This window comes from Dreissena polymorpha, chromosome 2, assembly GCF_020536995.1.
Source record: "Dreissena polymorpha isolate Duluth1 chromosome 2, UMN_Dpol_1.0, whole genome shotgun sequence".
NCBI lineage: Eukaryota > Metazoa > Mollusca > Bivalvia > Myida > Dreissenidae > Dreissena > Dreissena polymorpha.
In genome coordinates this window covers 738,455-748,872 of record NC_068356.1, presented here as the reverse complement: position 1 = coordinate 748,872, position 10,418 = coordinate 738,455, and positions in this window count along the sequence as shown.

Sequence of the window (10,418 nt, the reverse complement as noted above, 5' to 3'; positions counted from 1 at the left end):
ATTTGATGTTAGATTTCACTTTTTCCATTTAACCATTTAATCATTATAAACACTTTAGAAAATATTGAAATGAATTTATTAATTCTTCATTATTGAATACTTCATCTTACATGTTTTCTCATCTTAAATGTCGATTGTTACATTTTCCATTTCATTCATTACATATACGCTTCATGTTTATCTTATTTTTAAACCAAACTTTTGTTGTTTTTCGTTTCGGACGGACACGAATAACAAATTATTTTCATTCAAATATATTGAGTGTGTGATTTTCAATTATACATTACATTTGTATCCTTATTAATCTCTTACTGTATATGTAATATCATTTTTAATTGTAAACTATTTTTGTTATTCATTTTCAATTTTGCATTTAATTGTCTTTGAACACATTCATTAACTTTTCTAAAATGTAAACCATGATAAATTTTCAATTTCTGATGTTTTATTCAACCTACTTTAGATAATTGTTTAAATACAATGAAAATTCTTTTGAGAATTTAGAAATTTCAATCCCGCAGCAGAAACAAAATCAATTACATCATATAATGTACTTCTTTCAAACATTTCAAAAAAAATGAGGAAAATGCAAAAACAAACTAAAGAATTAATATTTACTTATATGTTTAACAATTCCAATATTTCAGTATCAAACATACTTTTTGCGATTATCCATTTTGACATACCTTTCCTCTACTACCAAATGTTCGACCATCTCATTCAAGTAAGCCACCCGTTAAACTTTCAGTTATAAAAAGAAATTATTACTTTGTTTGGATTAGAGTCCAAAGTTTCTATCACAGCTTACAAAAGATTTATTAAATCAAAATTTCTACCCCCCCCCCCCCCCCCCTCTTTATATTCCTTTTCTATCACTGATATTTTTCAAGCCGACATTACACAAATAAACAAACTATGAAACAACAGTTTCAACTTTACCTTGGATCTCTTTAATGCCAATCAATCCCTTTTAATTTTGATAATACCTGTTTTCGAGTTTGTAATGCTTCCCTAATAAATTGCAAACCAAGATTTAAAAATTTTGATAAAATTGTTCATAAAGTATTAATGCGAACCCCTTGTTGCAATAGACCTCATCATATATGTTGTCCCTATAACATAATGCAAAAGGATTTCATAATTTGTAAATTATATCTTCATTATCAAACATGTATCGATTGGAGCTTCTTACGTAGATGTTAATCCATGTATGTATATATATGCTAAATAAATATTGCAGTGTATGTTGGAACACAAACGAACACATTTTAACAAAATAAGTGAAAATTAAAATTGACTATGCTTATATTAAATTACTACCTCCTTTATTATAACAAATAGCACTTAACACTTCTTTTGTTTCCCAACAAACACTATCATGTTATAAACTGATTTGTTATCATTGTACATTTACAATATTATTGTATTTGCTATGTTTTCTTATTGATGATTCAATTTATGTTTTTAACATTCATTCAAGAGAACAGTTTGTTTAAGTATCCTTTTTATTCTAGTTGTGTATTTCATCTGTTTTTATTATGTAATGTTAGATTTATATATGCATGCACTAAACCCACGTTCATATTATACATCTACAAGTTTTCGGATTGTTTCAAAGCAAATAAATTTAAACAGCCCATAAATTAGAATAGGAATTCTATTTAAAAGAAGGAAGGGACGATGCAATCCAATCAAAATTACAATTTCATGAAATGTTGTATTATCTCAATTTTTATCTTTAACTTATTTAATAATTTTAATTTATTCTAATTAACACAGTTTTAATAAATTTCAATTAACAATATTTTTAATAGTTATTGTATAATGTTAGAAACGCTTGAAATTGTGCAGTTAATTTTCTGATAACAATATATCGAATTAATAGAAGTTTACGCACTTGCGTTAAAACCTGGTTTCCAAAAGTACTACAAATTTTGTAAGCACATTTTCCCATTTTGAAATTCACATCATGCATTTATTTCATGAAGTTGTAGACATATTGAATACATAAACAAATAGAAAATAGAATAAATAAACAAATAAACAAAAAGATGTAAAAGAAATTAACAGCAAACAAATATTTCTCTTTCGGACTAAATCAATCGCATGTTTCACCTCGGAGTTTTACCTTGGTGCACCTTTACTATGAAAGAACCAAAAACAAACCAAACACAAGTCGGCCATAGAATGAGTAATACATTCCGATCCAAATTCGTTTCCATGTTGGGAACGTTGGAAAGTAGTGCGGAGAATCGGGAAAATTCCGTGACTTAGGGTCAACGTGTTTGACCCGAATAAATATGGATTAGTAAGTGAGTAAACGTGTCACGTGAGACCATGTAGGATCACGTGAGATACGTATTTAGAAATGCCGATCAAAATTCCAAGAAATAGACCTCGAAATAATATTTAAAGAAACGCTCTCGGCATACTGGCCAGAGCGTTCCGATATTATTTTCAGGTAAGATTTTTGTTGCTATTCACTTATTTTCACACTTAAATTATTGTTTGTAACAAATGAATATTTTCATACTTATACTTTTGTTCGCTACTTTCATTCATTTTAACTAAATTCAATAAGAGTATTTAGGAAAATTATTTAACTGCACAATGTCCGAATAAATATAGGAATTGTGCATTTATGATTGTCGCTATTTATAAGTATTATAATAGCAAAAATAATAGTTCTGTTTTCTCATGAATTAATAATTTCTTTGCTTTATGATTTGATAAAACAATGTTAATGTTTGAAAAATGTTAATTCTTGAAAAATGGGAATAGTTTTTGTGTGATTTATTAATTTATAATGATAATATCGTTGCATAAATATATCACAAATAGTATTTGTGCATGCAAATATTTATGTTGTTTTGATATATTATACAGAGCGTTCTGATATTATTTTCAGAGAATAAAATGGGCTGTTTTATATCATCGACTTAGTTATTTTACGTCTCTCATGCATCAAAGAGTTTCAGCGCTTAACGCTAACTGAACTAGACATATGGTAGAAATAACATTTGTATTTTAAGGAATATTACATTAAAACCGATAATCGAAGAACGGACAGATCTATTAATTATTAAGAATTTAATAATTTGTCATTCGACAATTAATGAAGATCCCGTTACCTACAATGTAAAATGGATAAAATGGAAAATCCTATTGCGCACAAAAAAAAAAAACAAAGTATGACACACCTCCTATTAAAAGGATAATATCCTTGGCATTAGCTCGATCTCTTGTTTCAAACATGGAAAAGTATCTATCGAATCGTCACAAAGCCAAATTTTTGGTTAATGTACCAACGTTGATATGTTGAAAACAATTGTTTGATATCGTTAGCGATTTAATAGGGTGTTAAGTTGTTCATTACACAGAAAACAAATATCGATTGGCATTAAAAAACTCCAACTCGTTACAACTTATAAAAGTTGTCACGTTTCCAAATGGGTTGTGACTGTATGTTTTTGTGCGTACGCAGATAAATAAATCTTCGATAAATGACACTAAATTGACGATTGTTTAAATCATGCAAAAAACATGAAGAAACATATACAAAAAACTTACCATATAGATTGATCTATGAAACTTAAAAAATTCAGACCTCGGAGGCTCATTTATCTATGCCTCTCAAAAAAATGGTCGTACCCATGACCGTGAAAAAAACATGACCTAACATTTTGTATGTTCGATGGTATTCAAACTATACCGATAACACGCCAAGTATCCGGATACTTTGATAACGGATGGCACATCGATAACAGAGAACAACAAAAGCCGAGCGCGAGAGGTTAGTTCTTCAGCTTTTTTTGCATTTATGTTCTGCTCATTCAGTTTTCAGACACGGAACATTATTTGGTCGACTGATGGTATAGTACTTCGCAGAGCTACAGATCAGAGGCGTATCTGCGTATTTACGCATTTCAAAAATAAAAACAAACGTATTTCAAATCGGCCCAGTACGTCAAAAAACGCAATACAAATCATGGTACGTATTTTAAATCGATTAAAGTGCGTAAATTGTTTTTCCAATAATCCAGTTGATTTTTAGTGTAAGTTAACCTTTGAATCAAAAGTAAGTCGATCAAAATAAGCTTGTAATAAAAATGGCGGCCCATCATGTTTGTGGATCATTTTTTAAGAAAGTCTGTTCAAATCGTCATTTTAAATTCATTCCGTTTGTATTTAATTATATAAATATCAAATCAGAAAATTTCTAGATTAAACATGCCATTTACTTCGTCAGTTCTCTGTGGAAATGGAAAATACCCCTAAATATTTCTAAATCAATTTATGGTTGAAGCAAAGGAGTAAAATACGCTTTAATAATAATATCAGGGGGTGAAATAACCTTTAGACTAAAATCCTTATCTGGAGCTCTGGTACTTCGTATTGCAAAGAAAGAAATTCGCGGAAAAACGGTGGTTTATATAAATCAAAAGATAAAATTCCATCGATAATCATCATTGATTGAATAATCAGTACGTATTTCAACAAAATAAATATACTAGGAAAATAATCCAAAACGTTTCAACTATTCTAAATTAAAGACCAATATGTCCATTCGTGTTACAACATTTAAGTTTACTATCGTACTTGAGTAAATTCAAATAAATAAGGAGTCGGACGCCAAATTTTCATGGAAACTTCTTTTACCGATCATCTCAATGACAATTGCACTTCTATTCCAGATTACTCGATACTTTTTTATCAGATATTACACACTCTTTTTAGATAAATGTGAAACTAATTCGATATGTCTGATGAGTACAGTTTATATGACTATAAATTTTCCAGTTTTCGAGTCACCCAACAGCTGGATCTTCGCACGAGCTTTAACAATTTTAAATTTTGTAACGAAACGGCTGATCTAAAGCATGTACATTTATGTCCTTATGACGGTACTAAGGCCATTTACTTAAATACTAGATAGCATGTTATGAAACATCACCCTGCTAAAAACTGCAAATTAGATGCCTTTATGGCATTAATGCATATTCCTGGCAATATTGGTTTGATTTTGTCATTTCCCAACAAATTCGGTTTGCTTGGACCAGGACAATTTTTGTGTGATGTGCTTGAATCATAACAGCGTTACTTCTTATGGCCTGACATAAACCGGAGAAATTGCCCGTGAAATAACCGATAAACGATCTGCCTAAATTGAACAGTTTCCGGTCTGTATTTCATTCTAGAAGTGTTATCACATTAAAACAATTAAACCAAATCTAAAAAAAATAAAAAGCTAATGCTATTTGTTGTCCAAAATAAAAAGCAAATGCTATTTGTTATCAATCTACCCTCAGACAGTAAACTGTCTGTTCTGTTCAGTAAACGCGTGTATTTCTAAAAGCTTTCCGTGTGTCCATCTTCTTTCAACCCTTCTAGAACACTTGGTTAAATACACAGCAGTTCCTTGTGCGATTTTTTTTTACAGATGGTGAACATATAATGTCTACGTCATCGGTAAGCTCAACATCTTCACACTCAAATGAACGATATCTGCACGATGTCAGCTTGTATTTCAAATGAGTGTTGAGCTTTGTTACAACCCGTTTTGTAATAAAAACCCGAATTGTAATAATTATTACAAAGTGGGTTGCGATGCATTATTACATTTCGGGTCGACAGTAACAACCCGTTTTGTAATAAAAACCCGAAATGTAATAAATTTTATCATGTCCATTAAATCAGAGATACAGACTTTTTGAGAAGTTGTTTTCATGTTTAAATTAGTTTTAGAGTAGGTATTGACTGTTCCCCCGACCTTTGTTCTTAAAGTCTCCATCAACAAATCATGAATGTAATAATTTATTACAAAGTGGGTTGCGATGCATTATTACATTTCGGGTCGACAGTAACAACCCGTTTTGTAATAAAAACCCGAAATGTAATAAATTTTTTCATGTCCATTAAATCAGAGATACAGACTTTTTTAGAAGTTGTTTTCATGTTTAAATTAGTTTTAGAGTAGGTATTGACTGTTCCCCCGACCTTTGTTCTTAAAGTCTCCATCAACAAATCATGAATGTAATAATTTATTACAAAGTGGGTTGCGATGCATTATTACATTTCGGGTCGACTGTAACAACCCGTTTTGTAATAAAAACCCGAAATGTAATAAATGTTATTATGTCCATTAAATCAAAGATACAGTCTTTTTAAGAAGGTATTTTCATGTTTAAATTGTTATTTTCATGTTTAAATTAGTTTAAGAGTAGGTATTGAATGTTTCCCCGACCTTTGTTTTTATAGACTCCATCAACAAATCATGAATGTAATATTTTATTACAAAGTGGGTTGCGATGCATTATTACATTTCCGGTCGACAGTAACAACCCGTTTTGTAATAAAAACCCGAAATGTAATAAATTTTATCATATCCAATAAATCAGAGATATATACTTTTTTAGAAGTTATTTTCATGTTTAAATTAGTTTAAGAGTATGTATTGACAGTTCCCCCGACCTTTGTTCTTATAGACTCCAACAACAAATCATGAATGTAATAATTTATTACAAAGTGGGTTGCGATGCATTATTACATTTCGGGTCGACAGAAACAACCCGTTTTGTAATAAAAACCCGAAATGTAATAAATTTTATCATGTCCAATAAATCAGAGATATATACTTTTTTAGAAGTTATTTTCATGTTTAAATTAGTTTAAGAGTATGTATTGACAGTTCCCCCGACCTTTGTTCTTATAGACTCCATCAACAAATCATGAATGTCATAATTTATTACAAAGTGTGCTGCGATGCATTATTACATTTCGGGTCGATAGTAACAACCCGAATTGAAATAAAAACCCGAAATGTAATAAATGTTATCATGTTTATTAAATCAGAGATACAGAGTTTTTTAGAAGTTATTTTCATGTTTAAATTAGTTTTAGAGTAGGTATTGACTGTTTCCCCGACCTTTGTTTTTATAGACTCCATCAACAAATCATGAATGTTATAATTTATTACAAAGTGGGTTGCGATGCATTATTACATTTCGGGTCGACAGTAACAACCCGTTTTGTAATAAAAACCCGAAATGTAATAAATTTTATCATGTCCAATAAATCAGAGATATATACTTTTTTAGAAGTTACTTTCATGTTTAAATTAGTTTAAGAGTATGTATTGACAGTTCCCCCGACCTTTGTTCTTATAGACTCCATAAAAAAATCAAGAATGTAATAATTTATTACAAAGTGGGTTGCGATGCATTATTACATTTCGGGTCGACAGTAACAACCCGTTTTGTAATAAAAACACGAAATGTAATAAATTTTATCATGTCCATTAAATCAGAGATACAGACTTTTTTAGAAGTTATTTTCATGTTTAAATTAGTTTTAGAGTAGGTATTGACTGTTCCCCCGACCTTTGTTCTTATAGACTCCATCAACAAATCATGAATGTAATAATTTATTACAAAGTGGTTGCGATGCATTATTACATTTCGAGTCGACAGAAACAACCCGTTTTGTAATAAAAACCCGAATTTTTATAAATGTAACTGAGTCAGACAAAGTCCGAGATACTGTCATTTTTGAATTTATTTTCAAATTAACATAAGTTTTAGAGAAGGTATTGACAATTCCCCCGACCTTTGTTCTTATAGACTCCATCAACAAATCACGAATGTACTAATTTATTACAAAGTGGGTTGCGATGCATTATTAGATTTCGGGTTGACAGTAACAACCCGTGTTGTAATAAAACCACAAAATGTTATACATTTGCCCATGTCGTATAAAGTCCGAGATGTTGATATGTTTTGAATTTATGTTCAAGTTTAAATACAATTTTGATTAGGAATTGACAATTCACCCGACCCTCGTTCTTGTAGACTCCATAACAAAATCAAAAATGCAATAATGTATTGCAAAGTGGGTTGCGATGCCTTATTACATTTCGGGTTGACAGTAACAACCCGTTATGTAATAAAACCCCGAAATGTTATAAATTGTCCGATGTCCGATAAAGTCCGAGATATAGATTTGTTAGAATATTGTTTCATGTTAAAAAAAAAATTTGAGTAGGAATTGACTATTCACCCGACCTTCGTTCTTATTTCATCAAACAAACATAAATGTAATAAAGTATTACTTGGTGGGTTGCGATGCATTATTACATATCGGGATGACAGTAAAAGTTATTCAAACGATCTGCGAAAATATTTTCATATTTAAATATAGCGACTACCCAAATTATTTACGACGACATACATGCGTTTTCAATCTGACTTAATTCGTCGCTCATTGTGCATATATTTGTAAAGCGTCTGTACTTTCAGTTTCTATTACGATGCGAAAAATAAAAATGTCTAAGAGAGGTAGAAAGACGTCCGCGATTGTTGCGCCAAAATATCAGTTGACAGTAACAAAGATATCAGGTAACATCAGTTTTTTATTTTATTTAAAGTGTATATCATGGACAGTTTCAAGGATTAAAGATGTTATGAAACATCAGTTTATTTTAGTTAATTATGATAGTTTACAGTTTTATTGAATCAATACAAGTATGCAGCTTCAACAGAAGTTAATCAGCAATGACTTTAAGGTATGCACTTTTATAACTCATTTCACCCTATTTCAAGAATGAAATCACCCTATTTTTTTCAAAATCAACGGTTGAAAACCCCATTTCCCAAATAATTACCTGGGGCACTGTATAAACCATAATATAAACACGAAAATAGCCTTATAATTCCTATGATAGCCTACGAATCTTCGACATAATTCTACGTCGAATACACAGTGTATACTAACTTCTAAAAGTGTAAACGTAATGTTCAAATCAAAGTAAGTAAATTGTAGTCTGTAATAAGCCATCGCTCATTTTCTCAATATAAGTAAACACGTAAATGCACTATGGATACTTGTAGAACAAAATAATTAACCCGTTCTTACCTGTAAATTTACTTAAAAATTGAAAAATCCTTGCCTGCATACGTTCTGCTAAAAAAAAACGGGACGTATTTGAGGACTTTGTACCTAAATCACTAGTTGCAATAATACAACTCCCAGCTATTGACTCTCCGCGTCGCTCGTATGTACTAATTAAAGCTCAGAGCATTCGAGAAAAACTACCTCACTCACCTGCTCGTTATCATTGTGTTTAGGTTACAATATACTAAATCAACGTACACACCAACACCCCGGCCAACGTACACACCAACACCCATGCCAACGTACACATCAACACCCCGGCCAACGTACAAATCAACACCCCTGCCAACGTACACACCAACACTCCGGCCAACGTACACACCAACACCCCGGCCAACGTACACACCAACACCCCTGTCAACGTACACATCAACACCCCGGCCAGCGTACACACAAACACCCCGGTCAACGTACACACCAACACGCCGGCTAACGTACACACCAACACCCCGGCCAACGTACACACCAACACGCCGGCCAACGTACACTCCAACACCCCGGCCAACGTACACACCAACACGCCGGCCAACGTACACACCAACACGCCGGCGAACGTTCACACCAACACTCCGGCCAACGTATACACCAACACCCCGGCCAACGTACACACCCGATCAGTGGAATAAGTGTCAGGATATATGCAGAATCCGGTGTTTTTTCGAGTTTTATTTTAGTGAATACAATTAATTTATTAGCAAGTATGTTAGTTTTTGTTGTACAGCCCTTTTAAACGCTTTAGGACAGACCGACAGACAAACAAACAGACAGACAGACAAGTTCACTCCTATATACCCCCCCCCCCCTAAACTTCGTTTGTGGGGGTATAATAAGGTCGTTTTATTTTTCTATTTTTCACATTCAAAATGATTGAAGTGGACATACTAGTATATGAAAAGTTCGTTATATATTTGAAGACATATAAATTTGCCATTGATGTGGTTTTGTTGCTTAAAGGGATCTTTTCACGTTTTGGTAAATTGACACAATTGAAAAAAGTTGTTTCAGATTCGCTCATTTTTGTTTAAGTTATGATATTTGTGAGGAATCAGTAATACTGAACATTTACCATGGTCTAATATAGCCATTATATGCATCTTTTGACGATTTAAAAACCTGAAAATTATAAAGCGTTGCAACGCGAAACGATTGAATAATTTGGAGAGTTCTGTTATTGTCGTTTAATTTTGTGAAACTACGAAGATTGCTTATATAAAGTATAAAATACGTCACTCATACATACTTGGCAGGATGGCCGAGCGGTGTAATTGGTTTTTACTCCAGGACTCCGGGGGTCACTGGTTCGAGCCCTGATGAGTGCTACATTTTTTTCCTTTTTTTAATTTTATTCTTGATTTTTTACTTGATCTTTTTTGATCCAATGTTTACATTTATCATTATAAAGCATTTAATGACAAACTTCAAAACATGCCAAAATCTGTTAAAAGGCAATAACATAACATAACATAACA